Here is a 13136-nt window from a genome sequence, read left to right as displayed (position 1 = left end):
AACAGCCTAGGGATGCTCCCAGTCACAATAGAATTGGTGATGAGCAGCAAACAGGAAATTCTAACTAGCTGAAAGCAATAAACTAAAGAATGAAGAACCATGGTCTAGTTTCGCAGAGAAAACTAGTTGATTGATCACTCAATCTATATAAAACCTCCCTAGAAGGAAGTGAGAGATCAAATCAAATAAGAGAACAGGCTTACAAACTTGTTATATGCTTGGAAGTAATCAAGCATAGTTCAGAAGCTTACATATGCCCCATTTTCCATTGGGGTGCAGGAAAGGGTGGTGTGTGTACAGTTCAGGGGGTGTAGTAAAGGGATTTTTATGGGACTTCACTGAACTTAGAGAAACATGGAATGGGGCTACGACTTTCTACTGAACCTATAGATCAGTGGTTCTCAACCTGTGGGTTGTGACCCAGTTAAACCTCTATCTTCAAAGAATATTTGTGATACAGTTCACAAGAATAGCAAGATTACAGTTATGAAGCAGCAATGAAAATAGTTTTTTTTAAGATTTCCAAATCAATTTATTCTTAATGTCCTGACAGTTGGCAGCACCAAATGTTAACAAAACCAATTAAAATTAGCCAAATATCTAAGATAAGACACATGTACAAAAGATATACAAATTAAAACCATTTAAAAAGCAATGGATACCATAATTTGTCTGTGGCTCTACCATTTACATTCTGAAATGATTGTGAAATTAAACCCCAAGATTAAAACTGTCCATTGTGAACTCTGAGTGACTCCCATTCTAAACAAAGGTAGTCTTTCATTCTTACACATTTAGTGTCTCTGGTGGGTTGAGAATGAAAATAGTTTTATGCTTGGGAGTCACCACAGCATGAGTGTTGCACTGACGGGCTGTAGCATTGGGAAGGTTGAGAACCATCGCTATTGATAGACAACTGCTTGTGGATGCTTTTCTTTCTTTCTTTCTTTCTTTTTTTTTTTTTTTTTTTTTTTTTTTGGTTTTTCGAGACAGGGTTTCTCTGTAGTTTTGGAGCCTTTCCTGGAACTAGCTTTTGTAGACCAGGCTCAAACTCACAGAGATCTGCCTGCCTCTGCCTCCCTAGTGCTGGGATTAAAGGCGTGCTTCACCATCACCCGGCTTGTGGATGCTTTTCTTTGGACCACTGAATGAAGCTTGAGAACAAGGCAATAGTGTGTGGCAGAGGGATGTCTATGTGTATATAGTTTCCAGTCTTTCTCCCTGTGACAAAATCAGTTTAATGAACATGTAAAGAAGAGCCAGGAGTAGTGGTGCATGCCTTCTGAGTTCAGGGCCATCCCGGTCTACACAGAGAAACCCTGTCTCAAAGGAAAAAAAAGAATTCAAGAAAGAATATAGAGGTAATTATTATATTCTTCAGCAGCTCTGAGCTTTGTAAGCAGACAGAGTTATACTTTTCTAGAATCTTCTGCTCTCGTTTACTATAATGAGTATAAATAACAGAGCATCATATTTGGGAGTAGCTATTCTTGGGCTCTTTCATAGGCTTCAAATACTCCATTGAAAAATGACATAAATTCATTTGAGTCACACCCTGGGACAGGTTTACCAAGAGCCATGAGAGATAGTTCATTGAGTTGAGTTGGCTCTGCAACCAATGAAGGCCTGAGTTCAGACCCCAAGCCCATCTGTAAAAGCTGGGGATGGTGGCACACTGCAGCACTAGTGGGCAGAAACACGTGGGATTCCACGGGCTTGTTAGCCGGCTAGTCTGCCTAAAGCGAGCAGCTCCAGGTTTCAGGAGAAACCCTATGTATTAGTTACTTTTCTAGTGTTGTGATAAAAGATGATCAAGTCAATTTAGAAAAGAAAGAGATTCTTTGGGCTTACAGTTCCAGAGGGTTAGTCCAGGAGGGTGGAGTTGAGGCAGCGGCACGGTAGCAGGAGAGCAGCTGGGAGGAAGCATGATGCGGAGAGGGTGAAGTCAGAATGGCGCAAGTCTTTAAACACTCAAAACCTGCATCCAGTGCCATGCCAACGAGGTTGGACCCCTTGAGCTTTTCCAAACAATGCCACCCATCAACTAGGGACCAAGTATTCAACTGTCTGAGACTATGAGGGACATCTCATTCAAACCTCTACACCCTGTCTCAAAACCATAAGGTGGGGGCTGGAGAGATGGCTCAGCAATGAAGGGCACTGGCTGATCTTCCAGAGGACCCAGGTTCATTCCCAGCTCCTGTTTACGATTGCCTGTAACTCCAGTTCCAGGGGACAGTTCCCTCTTCTGTCCTCCACCTGGGCACCAAGCACACAGTAGTATGCAGACATACAAGCAGGCAAGACATCCATACACATAAAATAAATTTAAAAGTTAAACAAACAAGGTGGAGAGTAATAGAGGAAGACACCTGAAGTTAATCTCTGAACTCCAAATTACTATGCCTGCACACACATGCACACATACATGCGTGCCTGGGATAAAAACAATAGATTAGCTTGCAATTAATACAAACTAATGGTTAAATATCATAACAAGAGCAGAAATTAAGCTTAAGTTTAATTTTGTTCCCTCCCAAGAGTGACATCAAGGATACCTTGGGCTACAAAGTAAAACTCTGCCTTCAAAACAGGAACAAACAAACATTAAAAATAGAAACAAGCCTGGCGAGGTAGCGCACGCCTTTAATCCCAGCACTTGGGAGGTAGAGGCAGGTGGATCTCTGTGATTTTGAGGCCAGTCTGGTCTACAAGAGCTAGTTCCAGGACAGGCTCCAAAGCTACAGAGAAACCCTGTCTCAAAAAGCCAAAAACAAACAAACAACAAAAACATCAGCTTACCTAAACAAATGAAAAGCAAAAGCCGCCCCTCAACTATTGGTCCAGATGCCCTGATTTCAAAACCAATGAGAATGCAAGTGAGTAAAGAAAAATAAAAATACAGATCAGTAGCTCTTGGTACAAGACCTGTACCAAAATATGAAATGAAATAAAATACTGTGTAAAAGGAATTAGTGCCTGGGAGATAGCTACCGGGGTAAACTGCTTTCTGTGTATGCATGAACATTTGAATTCAGATCCCCAGTAACTATGTTTCATTTTGTTTCTTAAGGCAGTACAACAGCGTCTATTAATCTAGTGTTGGGTGGCCGAGACACTTGGATCGTGGTGCTCGTAAGAAGATAACATACTAAGCTGGGCGGTGTTAGCACTACACCTGTAATCAAGGCACCCGGGCGGCAGAGGCAGACGGACTCTAAGTTTGAAGCCAGTCTGCTCTGCAAAGTGAGTCCCAGAACAAAGAAACTCTGTCTCAAAAACGTATGTATGTATGTAAGTATGTAAGTATGTACTTACTTACAAAACACAAAACATACCACAGGCCAATGGAGTTTATTGTCAGACCACAAGGAAGGTTAAACTTTTAAAAAAATCCATAGGCATGGTGAAACATACCTGCAATCCTAGCACTTGTGAAGCTGAGTCAGGATTGGGACTTCAAGGGTAACCTAGACTACAAAGTGAGGCTTTATCTTTAAAAAATTGATTAGCGAAAAAAAAAAACTGGGCTGGGAACACAGGTCAGTGGTAGAGTGCTTGCAGACTGCTCTGGACAGAGACTTATTCCCAAGTACTGCTGGAGTGACTGTGGTAACGCCATCTTGTCCTGATCATCCTCTAACTCCACTTTGCTCAGACACCTTTCAGTCCCTAACCCCTTGAAAAGCCATGCCTACCTTGGCAGCATATTCAGAACTTTCCATGACCCTGACCATGGTCTAGATAAATAATCAAAATATCTGCTGACTGTATAATCAAAACAAATGTTACAGGTTCCCCTGACCCACATCTGACAATGACATAATTATGCTTTGTTCCTTTACAAAGGTTCTACCTTTGAACTTCAGTGCTGAGAGTTCTTTGGGGCAAGAGCCTGTTCTCCATTGCTGGCCAATAAAGGACTCTAATTTGGCCTTATATGCATAGCGGTTTGTAACTTTCTTTCTTTTATGTGCATTTGTGTTTTGCCTGCATGTATCTTGGAGTTACACACACATACACATACACATACACATACACACACACACACATCTTAGCTAAATAGGAATAGAAGGAAATGCTGCCACAACATAGAGTATGCATAAATAAATCAGCAATGCTTAATAGTTCTCTTAAGATTGTAATAAAATGTCAGGTGGTAATGCACACGCCTTTAATCCCAGCACTCAAGAGGCAGAGGCAGGCAAATCTTTGAGTTCAAAGTCTGGTTCCAGGACAGCCTGTGCTATACAGAAGAGCCCTGTTTTGAAAAGAAAGAGAGAGAGAGAGAGAGAGAGAGAGAGAGAGAGAGAGAGAGAGAGAGAGAGAGAGAGAGAGAAGGAAGGAAAGAAGAGAAAAAAGCAAGGAAGGAAGGCAAAAGATTGTAATACAACACAGAAGTTCCTTACTGTCAATCCAGAACAGTGGTGGTTCTGGTCGATGCAATAAGGTTTGAAAATAAAAAAGGAGGGCTGAGAGAAAACAAGCAGAAGACTGATGGAAACACAACTGTCTAGAGTAGAGTATCCCAAGGCAACTTAGGCGCACTGGCACATCTCTGCAATCCCACCTACTCTAGATGCTGAAGGAGGAAGACTCCCTGCCTCAAAAGAAAAAAAATTTCAAGGGCTGAAGAGTAGTTCAGTGGTGGAGTGTTGCCTAGCATGTTCCATCCTGAGTTCCAACCCTAATACTGGGGAGAGGGGGCTAAAAAAAGGAAAAAGAAAACCTTAAAGAATGTACAAAAAAGATAACAAATAGGCAGTAGAGTGTTTCATCAAGCTAAAACTATACAAAGCCAGTAATGAAAATCCATGTGAAAACTGTGTAGTGGCGCACATCTGTAATCCCAGCAGTTGAGAAATGAAGACAAGATGAACAGGGGTTCAAGGACAGACTCAACTACAGGATGAGTTTGGGGCCAGCCTGAGTTACATAAGAGCCTGTCTCAAAAGAAAAATCAATGTACTAATATGCTCAAAACAAGCCAAAATAAACTGAAAATTTGTAATGTCTAATTTATGCAACAGTAGGAAAAACATCATTATTACATTGCTACAATACCGAAATGATGAATGTGTAACAAGGTCCATTCAACATTGTCTATATGCTGAAAAACAGCTGGACGATGGTGGCACACGCTTTTAATCGCAGCAGTCAGGAGGCAGAGGCAGGCGGATTTCTGTGAGTTCGAGGCCAGCCTGGTCTACAAGAGCTAGTTCCAGGACCGGCTCCAAAGCTACAGAAAATCCCTGTCTCAAAAAAACAAAAAACAAAATAAATAAATGAATGAATGAATAAAAGAAAGAAAGAAAAAAAGAAAGAGAGAGAGAAAGAAAGAAAAAGAAAAAGGGGGCATTAATGAAATGTGATGCTCTCCAAACAGACCTACAGATTCTAAGTAATCCAAAACTCCTAGCAGAAGTTTTATGGAAACTAACTAGCTGTGCCAAAAACGTATAGAGGATTTCTGGTTTACTCTCCAGAATGTTCAGAGCTTGAAAACTGTCATTCTAACCAGGCTGTGATGGCACAGGCCTTTAATCTCAGCACTCGTGAGGCAGAGGTAGGCGAGTCTTGTGAGTTCAAGGCCAGCCTGGTCTACAAGAGCTAGTTCTAAGACAGCCAGGGCTGTTACACAGAGAAACCCCATCTCAGAGAGACAGAGAGAGAATAATGAACAACAACAAAATAAACCCTGGGCACAGGGAGAGCGATGACATACAGAGTCCAAAAATTCTTTATGACTTTTACCTCAGGTTTCATGATGATCAGAGAAAATATGCTTCAAGAGGGGAGGCAGGTACAACCACCTTCATATACATTCAGCCGTTCCTGCAATACACAAGAGCATTTTCTTCTGAACAACGCTCAAACTAAACTGCTTTATCAGAGACTATAGGACATGGAAAGGGGACACACCCAAGTACCCAACTCCAGCCTGCGCTTTCCCCTTGGTAGAAAGACAATATCCACCCACATTTCTCTAGTAATCATATCCCACTTACACAGTCAGGGTGAGATAATTAGAGGGGCAGGAAATTGTAGTGACTCGGAGTTGATGTTCTAACTTATTAAAGCTTTGTTCAAAGCCTCCTTCATCTATGCAGTGGGAATAGTTGCCCTGTATCCATAAGTAATAGAGATTAATAACCGGCAAGGACTCATTATTCTGGCCCTGTAATGTCCTATGCAAATGAAAATACTTAAAAAAATTTTTTTGTTGTCTTTATTTATTAAAAAAATCAATTTGTTCTGGAGAGATGGGTTAGTGATTAAAAGCATTGGCTGCTCTTCTGAGAATCTGGGTTCAATTCTCAGCACCAACATGGCAGCTCACAACTTCTTGTCATTCCAGTTCCAGGGGATCTGAAACTCTTACACAAACATACATGCAGGCAAAAAACCAATGCACATGAAATAAAAATAAATACATATTTAAAAAACCAAAAAGACAAAAAATTAATTTATTTATTGCATGTGTATGAATGATTTTTTTCTTACATGCATGTTTGTGTACCACGTGCCTGGTATCCAGGGAGGTCAGAAGATGGGTTGGATCCCTTGGAGCCGAATTTACAAGAGACTGTGAGCTTTCATGCAAAAGACTGACTGTGCTAGAACTTCATAAGTCACCAAAAAAAAAAAAAAAACGGGGAAATGGAGAAGCTGGGCCTGTAATCTCAGCTATTTTGGAGGCTGAGGCAGAAATATTACAACTTTAAGACCAGCCTGGGCTAACATAGTAATATCTGGAAATAAGAGACACAAGCTGGGAAAGGTGGGAGTTAGAAGTGGTGAGTGAGAGACATGGATAGCTTCGGCTACATTAAGATTTTGTTTCAAAAAACGAGGGGGATGACTGAAAATAGGTTTTGTCCAAGTAAACGTGAATTCGACAGCTCTTTTTAGGCATGAGAGAAATGCAATTTGTTTTAATGAATAAAACGTATTGTATGTTTCATGATACGGTACAAAATGTTGATCTCTGTTGGAGAAGTCATTCACATCATTAAACTCTGCCTAATTATTTGTACCTCTACAAAATTAAGATTCTTACCCTATACTGTAACGTCAGCTCCAAGGAATCCTATGGTTTCTTCTGACTTCCATTGGCAGCTGTACTCATGTGCACATTCCTACACACATACAGAATTAAAAATAAATCTTAACAAAGGGGGAGGCCTAGATACAGTTCAGGGGTAGCATTATTGCCTAGCCTCACAGGGCCCTGGGTTCTATAACCAGTACTCAGGACGAAAGGCATTATAGTTACTCTAGGGGAGGGCAAAAGAGTGAGATACAATCATTGACAAATACAGCAAAAGTTCAACTATAATGTTAATGTTTGGTTTTATCCCGTTTGTATTTTGTCTTAATTAGCTCACAACATATAATGCTACCAAAATAATTTTCTAAAACATAAAGTTCATTTTAACATTCCTTTGTCACCCGATACATACATGGGAAAAAATGAGATCATAGAATTCTCCAACTTAATGTAACAAGCTATAACATCTGTTATACCAAAGAACAAATATACAAACTTTTTCTAACATTCTGCTACTGATGGATGCTCAGCTTATTTCTTGTTACTTGCCACAAAAAGAAAGCTGCACAAGCATCCACTTTTTTTATTTATATACTGCTGCTTTTCTTTCTGAAGGATGGATCCTTAAAAGCCAGACTACTGAATTCCAGATATTGAGCCTTAGTATTCCATATACTTGGTCAAGTAATATCTGTATTTTTCCCTAAATATTGCTACATTAATGCTTCCAAATGATTGTAACAACTCAAACTTTATTCAGCAGTACCTAAGTAAAAGATAATGAAATTTCTTTTGACCAAATGAGCATAGGACAACAAAACATCAGAACATTCTTTAAGTCCAATTATAACAAGCACTCATCTGCTTCCAGACCACATATTCAGTGTTATATACTCGGGTCCTCATTTGGGGTACATATGAAAGGCATGGAAGGAAAGCTCAACATACCATAATTAATATGTTACAAACAAGTTAGTTTTATCAAAGTACTAAGTTTTGTTAGAAAGAGCTGAGGCCCAATAGGTTACGCTGATCGTGGAGGCCTCTGCAGGGCTGAAGTAAACACTACATTTTGGAGATTCGCGGTACGCGTAAAACCCCAATTAGACAAAGGAAAACGAAAGGAAACCTCTACACTGAGCCTTTCGGTACGAATCGGCCTCACTGGCTTGACGGGCTCATCCGTGGAGGTCGGGGGACGCGGACACTGACCACTTACCACGTACAGTGAAGTAGGGGAGAAACAGGGAATGCAAGGCGGCTACTCCTCCCGCTTGGCAGAACACGTGGTCGGAGTAGTGGCTGATGTCCGGGTCACCTCTCTGACCAGAGCGAGGCCGGGCACTCATTCTGGCAGACACATTAACTGGCCAGTTTCTCCACTCTCCTTATAGAGTCATCCTCTAGCTGCCTTGCTAATCCCGGAAAGTAAGCATATGTCCCGACCCGGCCATTTTACACGTTATACAACACTGGATTTCTGGCGCCGAGAAAACGGGGGCGGAAGGGGGAAACACAGACGAGCTTTCATCACAGCCGAATAGTCCCAGATCCGCACCGCGCTCTCCACAAATGGCTACGCCAGCTACGTAACCCGGCGGCTTTCGCAGATGACTGACCGCTCGCGGTTCCTCTAAAAGCTGCCTGTGTTTGCTCTTTTTATGTTTCCCCCTCTTCTTGCCCACCTTCCCTTTGTTTTCCTTTTCCCCTCTGGAGTTTCTTCTTTCTGCTTCTGTAGAAGAGGGCTTTGTGTTGCATTCTGAGACCTGTGTCAGAGCAGCTTCTGTAGTTTTAGCCGCCAGGATTGCTTTAGCTGCTAACTGCTATGGCTATCCACATGTTACAGACATTAGCTAGAGAAGTACGCCATATGCCTGGGATTGTCCACAAACTTTGTATAAAGACTTACGAGATTATGCCTTGTCTCTAGGAAATTTATAGGGCAAGTCACAGGGCCGAGTCTGACAATAACCCCTTCGGATTTGGGCATTCTCACCAATACTGGTTACTACACAAATTAGAAAGGGATCCTGTGTTATCAATAAAGGGAGAGAACAAAACCTCCGTTTTAAAAAGAAGATTCTCATTTTACCTATTGCACCAAGAGGCACGGGGGCAGGAGAGATGGCTCAGTGGTTAAATGTGCTTACTGCTCTTGCAAAAGATAAAAGTTCAGTCACTTAGTATCCATGTAAGGATGATGGGCTCGCAACTGTAACTCCAGGAGCTAACCCTGCCCCCACCGCTGGCTGAACTAACGTGCACATACCGCTACACAGGCAAACGTATGCACATGTACACAAATAAAACTCAAAAGTAAGTATCTGTTTTGAATTTTACCCAAGAGCTAGAGAGATGGCTGAGCACAGAAAGGTGCCTGCCTCGAAACCTGATGACCTGCTTTCAATCCACTTCACAGGATCCGCATTAGGAATGGGGAGAACAGACTCCAGTAAGCTGTCCCTCTGGTCTCCGTCCATACGTGCATACTGTGATACAGGTGCTTGAGCACAGGCACGCGCGCACACACTAAGTAAATCTATATTCATACTTATATATACATATATGTATATATTTAATTATGAGCATTTTAAAACGTGACTCAAGGAGCCTCAATGAATGTAACTTGGTGCAATGAAAAAGCATTTTTTCTTGTGTGTAGTGTGGAAAATTACTAAGGTAAAATTTTAAGAGAACATTTGTCTGCTTAAAGGCTGCCACAGCCTTCTGGCCCTGCCAGATGGGGTGGGGGGGGGGGATGTAACCAACAACCGTGGTAACAAAGTAACCTTGCCACACAAGAGGGACCCTCACGCTTCTGTGACCAGTCGATACTGATAACCTAGGACACCTGCTTATCGGAAGGATCAAACGAGGGGCAGTTTCGAACTGGCATAAAGAGAGGGCTGAAGGAGGACAGTCATCTCATCTCACTTCTCACAATGGCTCGGTTATCCGGCCTCCGTGGAAAGAGAGATCCTCCAAGCCTGTCTCCCGAAAGGCAAAAAAATTAAACGTCTTGCCTAAACATTTAATGCTCTGTCTCACGAGTACAGAGCTTCATCTCCCAAAAGCAGACATTTAACACCTTGCATCCTGAATGCAAAGCCTTATTCCCTGAGAGTGGACATTGAAGGTCTGTCTCCTGAGAACAGACAAGATACTCTGCCTTTCAGAACGCTTTGCCATTCCAAGAGCAAAGCTTCATCTTCGAGAGTAGAGAACTAAAAGCCTTGTCTCCTGAGACTCGGTCACCCAAAAAGCGGAGTCCAAGGCCCTACATTCTGAGATAGACTAGCACATGGCCAGAGATTATGCGGTCAAGGATTGATCCAGCACCCGATACCAGCCTGGAACAGGACATCGGAACCTCCTGAGCGCAGACTAAGGGGTCAAGAGTTGAGCCTCGCTATCCATCCCCCTCCCCCCCAGTGCAGTCAGGCCAGCCTTGAACTCACAGAGCTCCAGCTGCCTCTGATTCTTTAATGATGGAATTAAATGCATAAGATGTCAGCACCACCCAGGAAAATAAACAAGTCCTTAAAAAAAGGAATTAAACAACAAAAAAATGTTTCTAACAATAAAAAAATCAAACAAACAAACAACATAGAAACAAACAATTAAACAAAAAAACTTCATTTACAACATAGTTGCCAAAAAATAATCCTCTGGGCTGTGCCAGAAGGGAGATAGGAGCACCGATTAGACAAAGTGGGAGAGACCAGACCTGCTTCTCTCTCCTGTCCTGACAGAGGCTCACTTCTGGTTTTCAGTCTCCATTTTCTGCAGGCAGTTTCTTGCTCAGCCAGTTTCTTGGTTAATTCCCCCCCCTTTCCATTTTCTCTCTGCTTTCCTTTTGTCTCTAGATTTCTCTTTCTTACTTGTCCTTTGGCTTCAACTCCACTTTTGTGGGAGCAGGGTTAACAGATCTCTTCCTGGTCTTTGGGAGACAAAAGGCTCCTTCAGCAAGAAAATAACCATAAAAGCCCAGTCACCTCGACACCGGCCCCCTTCCCTCCCCTCATTCACTACTACATCCACCTAACCGATTTCCTCTTCAGCTACCTGGTTGCTTGAAGAGTAAGGATGTGGGCGCTGAGGGGAAGCACTGCCTGGCCTCCCTGTCCAATTGACGTGGGTTGATCAAAGTTGCAAAAGCAATTCAATGGAGGAGTAAAGACAATCTTCTCAGGGCATGATGCTAAAATAGCCTGACAGGTATTGGCAAAAGAAAATTAATGAAAAAGGGAAACAAAACGTGACAAACACCCTGTACACCTTTCAGTTATAGGTCAATGCAAAACATCATTTTTATGGCAGCAAAAGCATGAAAAAATGTAACCAGTGGTGGCACATAAAGATTAAAATCTTGCTGGGCAGTGATGGCACACACCTTTAATTCCAGCATTTGGAGGCAGAAGCAGGCGGGTCTCTATGAGTTCAAAGCCAGAGTGAGTTCCAGGACAGCCAGAACTATTACATAGAGAAACCCTGTATTGAAAGACAAAACAAAACATTGAAGTTTTTGTTTCAAAAAATATGCACAAAAGACACCCTGTAGACTCTTGGAAAATGTTTGAAAGTTACATTTCTCAAAGAAGATGAATACCTAAAGATGTCAGTATTTGACCATGCATATATGACCGAGTTATAGTTCCCAGCACCCATATAAGGTGGCTCACAACAGCCTTTAGCTCCAGCTCCAGGAGAGCTAGACAGTCTCATCTAGCCTTCATGGGCACCTTCACATACATGCTCACGTAAATTCAGAATGTGTAACTGGCAATAAATTTCATACTGTGGAGTAACAGTGATAGGACCTGCAGTGACAAGGATAGAAACTCACAAATGGTCAAAATTCATGCCTAGTACTTGCACGATACTATTTATGTATATCCCGATGCACACCACACACACACACACACACACACACACACACACGTATAGTTTGCTTGCTTTGGCTTTTTCAAAGAGAGGGTCTTTGTTTTTGTTTGTTTGTTGTTTTCGTTTTTGGGTTTTTTGATACAAGGTTTATGAGTGTCCTGGAACTTGCTCTATAGATCAAGGTGGCTTCAAATTAAGAGATCTGCCTGATTTTACTTTCCAGGTGCTAGGATTAAAGGTGTATGCCACCACTGCCTGATAAGAGAGAGGGTCTTATGTGGCCCAGACTTGCTATAGCTAAGGATAACCTTGAACTCTTGATCTTGAACTTTCAACCCGCTGGGATTACAGCAGTAAGCCGTCATTTACGACAGTGACTCAACATGTCCAGCTTAAATCAGAACAACTTCATGGAAGGGACTTGTTTCTTAGTCACTAGAAATGTACTAAGAAGTGATTTGCTGTTCTTACTGTTATTGGTGTGTGTGTTTGTAGGTGGTGTGAGTTCAGGGAGAACATCATGTGTCAGTTATTTTAGGCAGCGTTTCTTTGTTTTTCCACTATGTATGCCCATAAGCTTCAGGTGCGTCTCCTGTCTCACTTTCCCGTGTCTCTGTAGCAGATTATGTACTAAGATCATGCATCTGGTTTTTATGTGAGTTCTGGGGAGTTGGAATTAGGGTCTCATGCTTGCCTATCAAGCACGCACATTTACACATGCTGCCACCTCATCACCTTCAACTGGTTTTTGAAGTAGGGTAACCACGGCTGAACTGGAACTCACGGAAATCTTCCTGTCTCCCCAGTGCTAAGATTACAGGTGTAAGCATCTTGCCTGCCTTCGTATTTATCGTATTTCTGTATCTGCTCCTTTTGAAGCTGTTACTGCAGTTTGTTTTTCTCTTCAATGAGCAGCACTAGAGAGTAAGACTTTACGGGAAAGTTTCTCAGTGTAAAGCCACCCCTTATCTTCATACAAAACCAGAAGAAATACCATCTCAACAGATGCTCAAATCACAAAAAGAGAAATACAAGAACTAAAAAACAACCTGACTCCCCCAAATGTTTATTGTTCTTTACTGACTCCAAACACTTTGAAATGTCCAAATGTCAAGTAATTCAAAAGTTGGTTATAAAGCCGGGCGATGGTGGCACACGCCTTTAATCCCAGCACTCGGGAGGCAGAGGCAGGCAGATCTCT

The 13136-nt window shown here is 42.0% G+C and overlaps 1 long non-coding RNA gene across 1 annotated transcript; it reads right to left on the bottom strand.

The window, feature by feature from the left end:
• Positions 1–930: 930 nt before the first annotated feature.
• On the bottom strand, positions 931–9292 carry LOC126491581 (uncharacterized). Its single transcript, XR_007589421.1, has 5 exons — positions 8271–9292; positions 7061–7139; positions 5755–5835; positions 1852–1913; positions 931–1319 (listed from the first exon to the last, which is right to left on the bottom strand). It is a non-coding gene; the product is annotated as an uncharacterized lncRNA (long non-coding RNA).
• Between the last annotated feature and the right edge of the window lie 3844 nt (positions 9293–13136).

The sequence above is a fragment of the Alexandromys fortis genome, unplaced genomic scaffold (assembly GCF_014885135.2).
Source record: "Alexandromys fortis isolate MF-2015 unplaced genomic scaffold, M_Fortis_MF-2015_v1.1 scaffold_266, whole genome shotgun sequence".
Lineage (NCBI taxonomy): Eukaryota > Metazoa > Chordata > Mammalia > Rodentia > Cricetidae > Alexandromys > Alexandromys fortis.
Note: the sequence above shows the minus strand (reverse complement) of the source record. Positions and strands in the feature narration are given on the sequence as shown.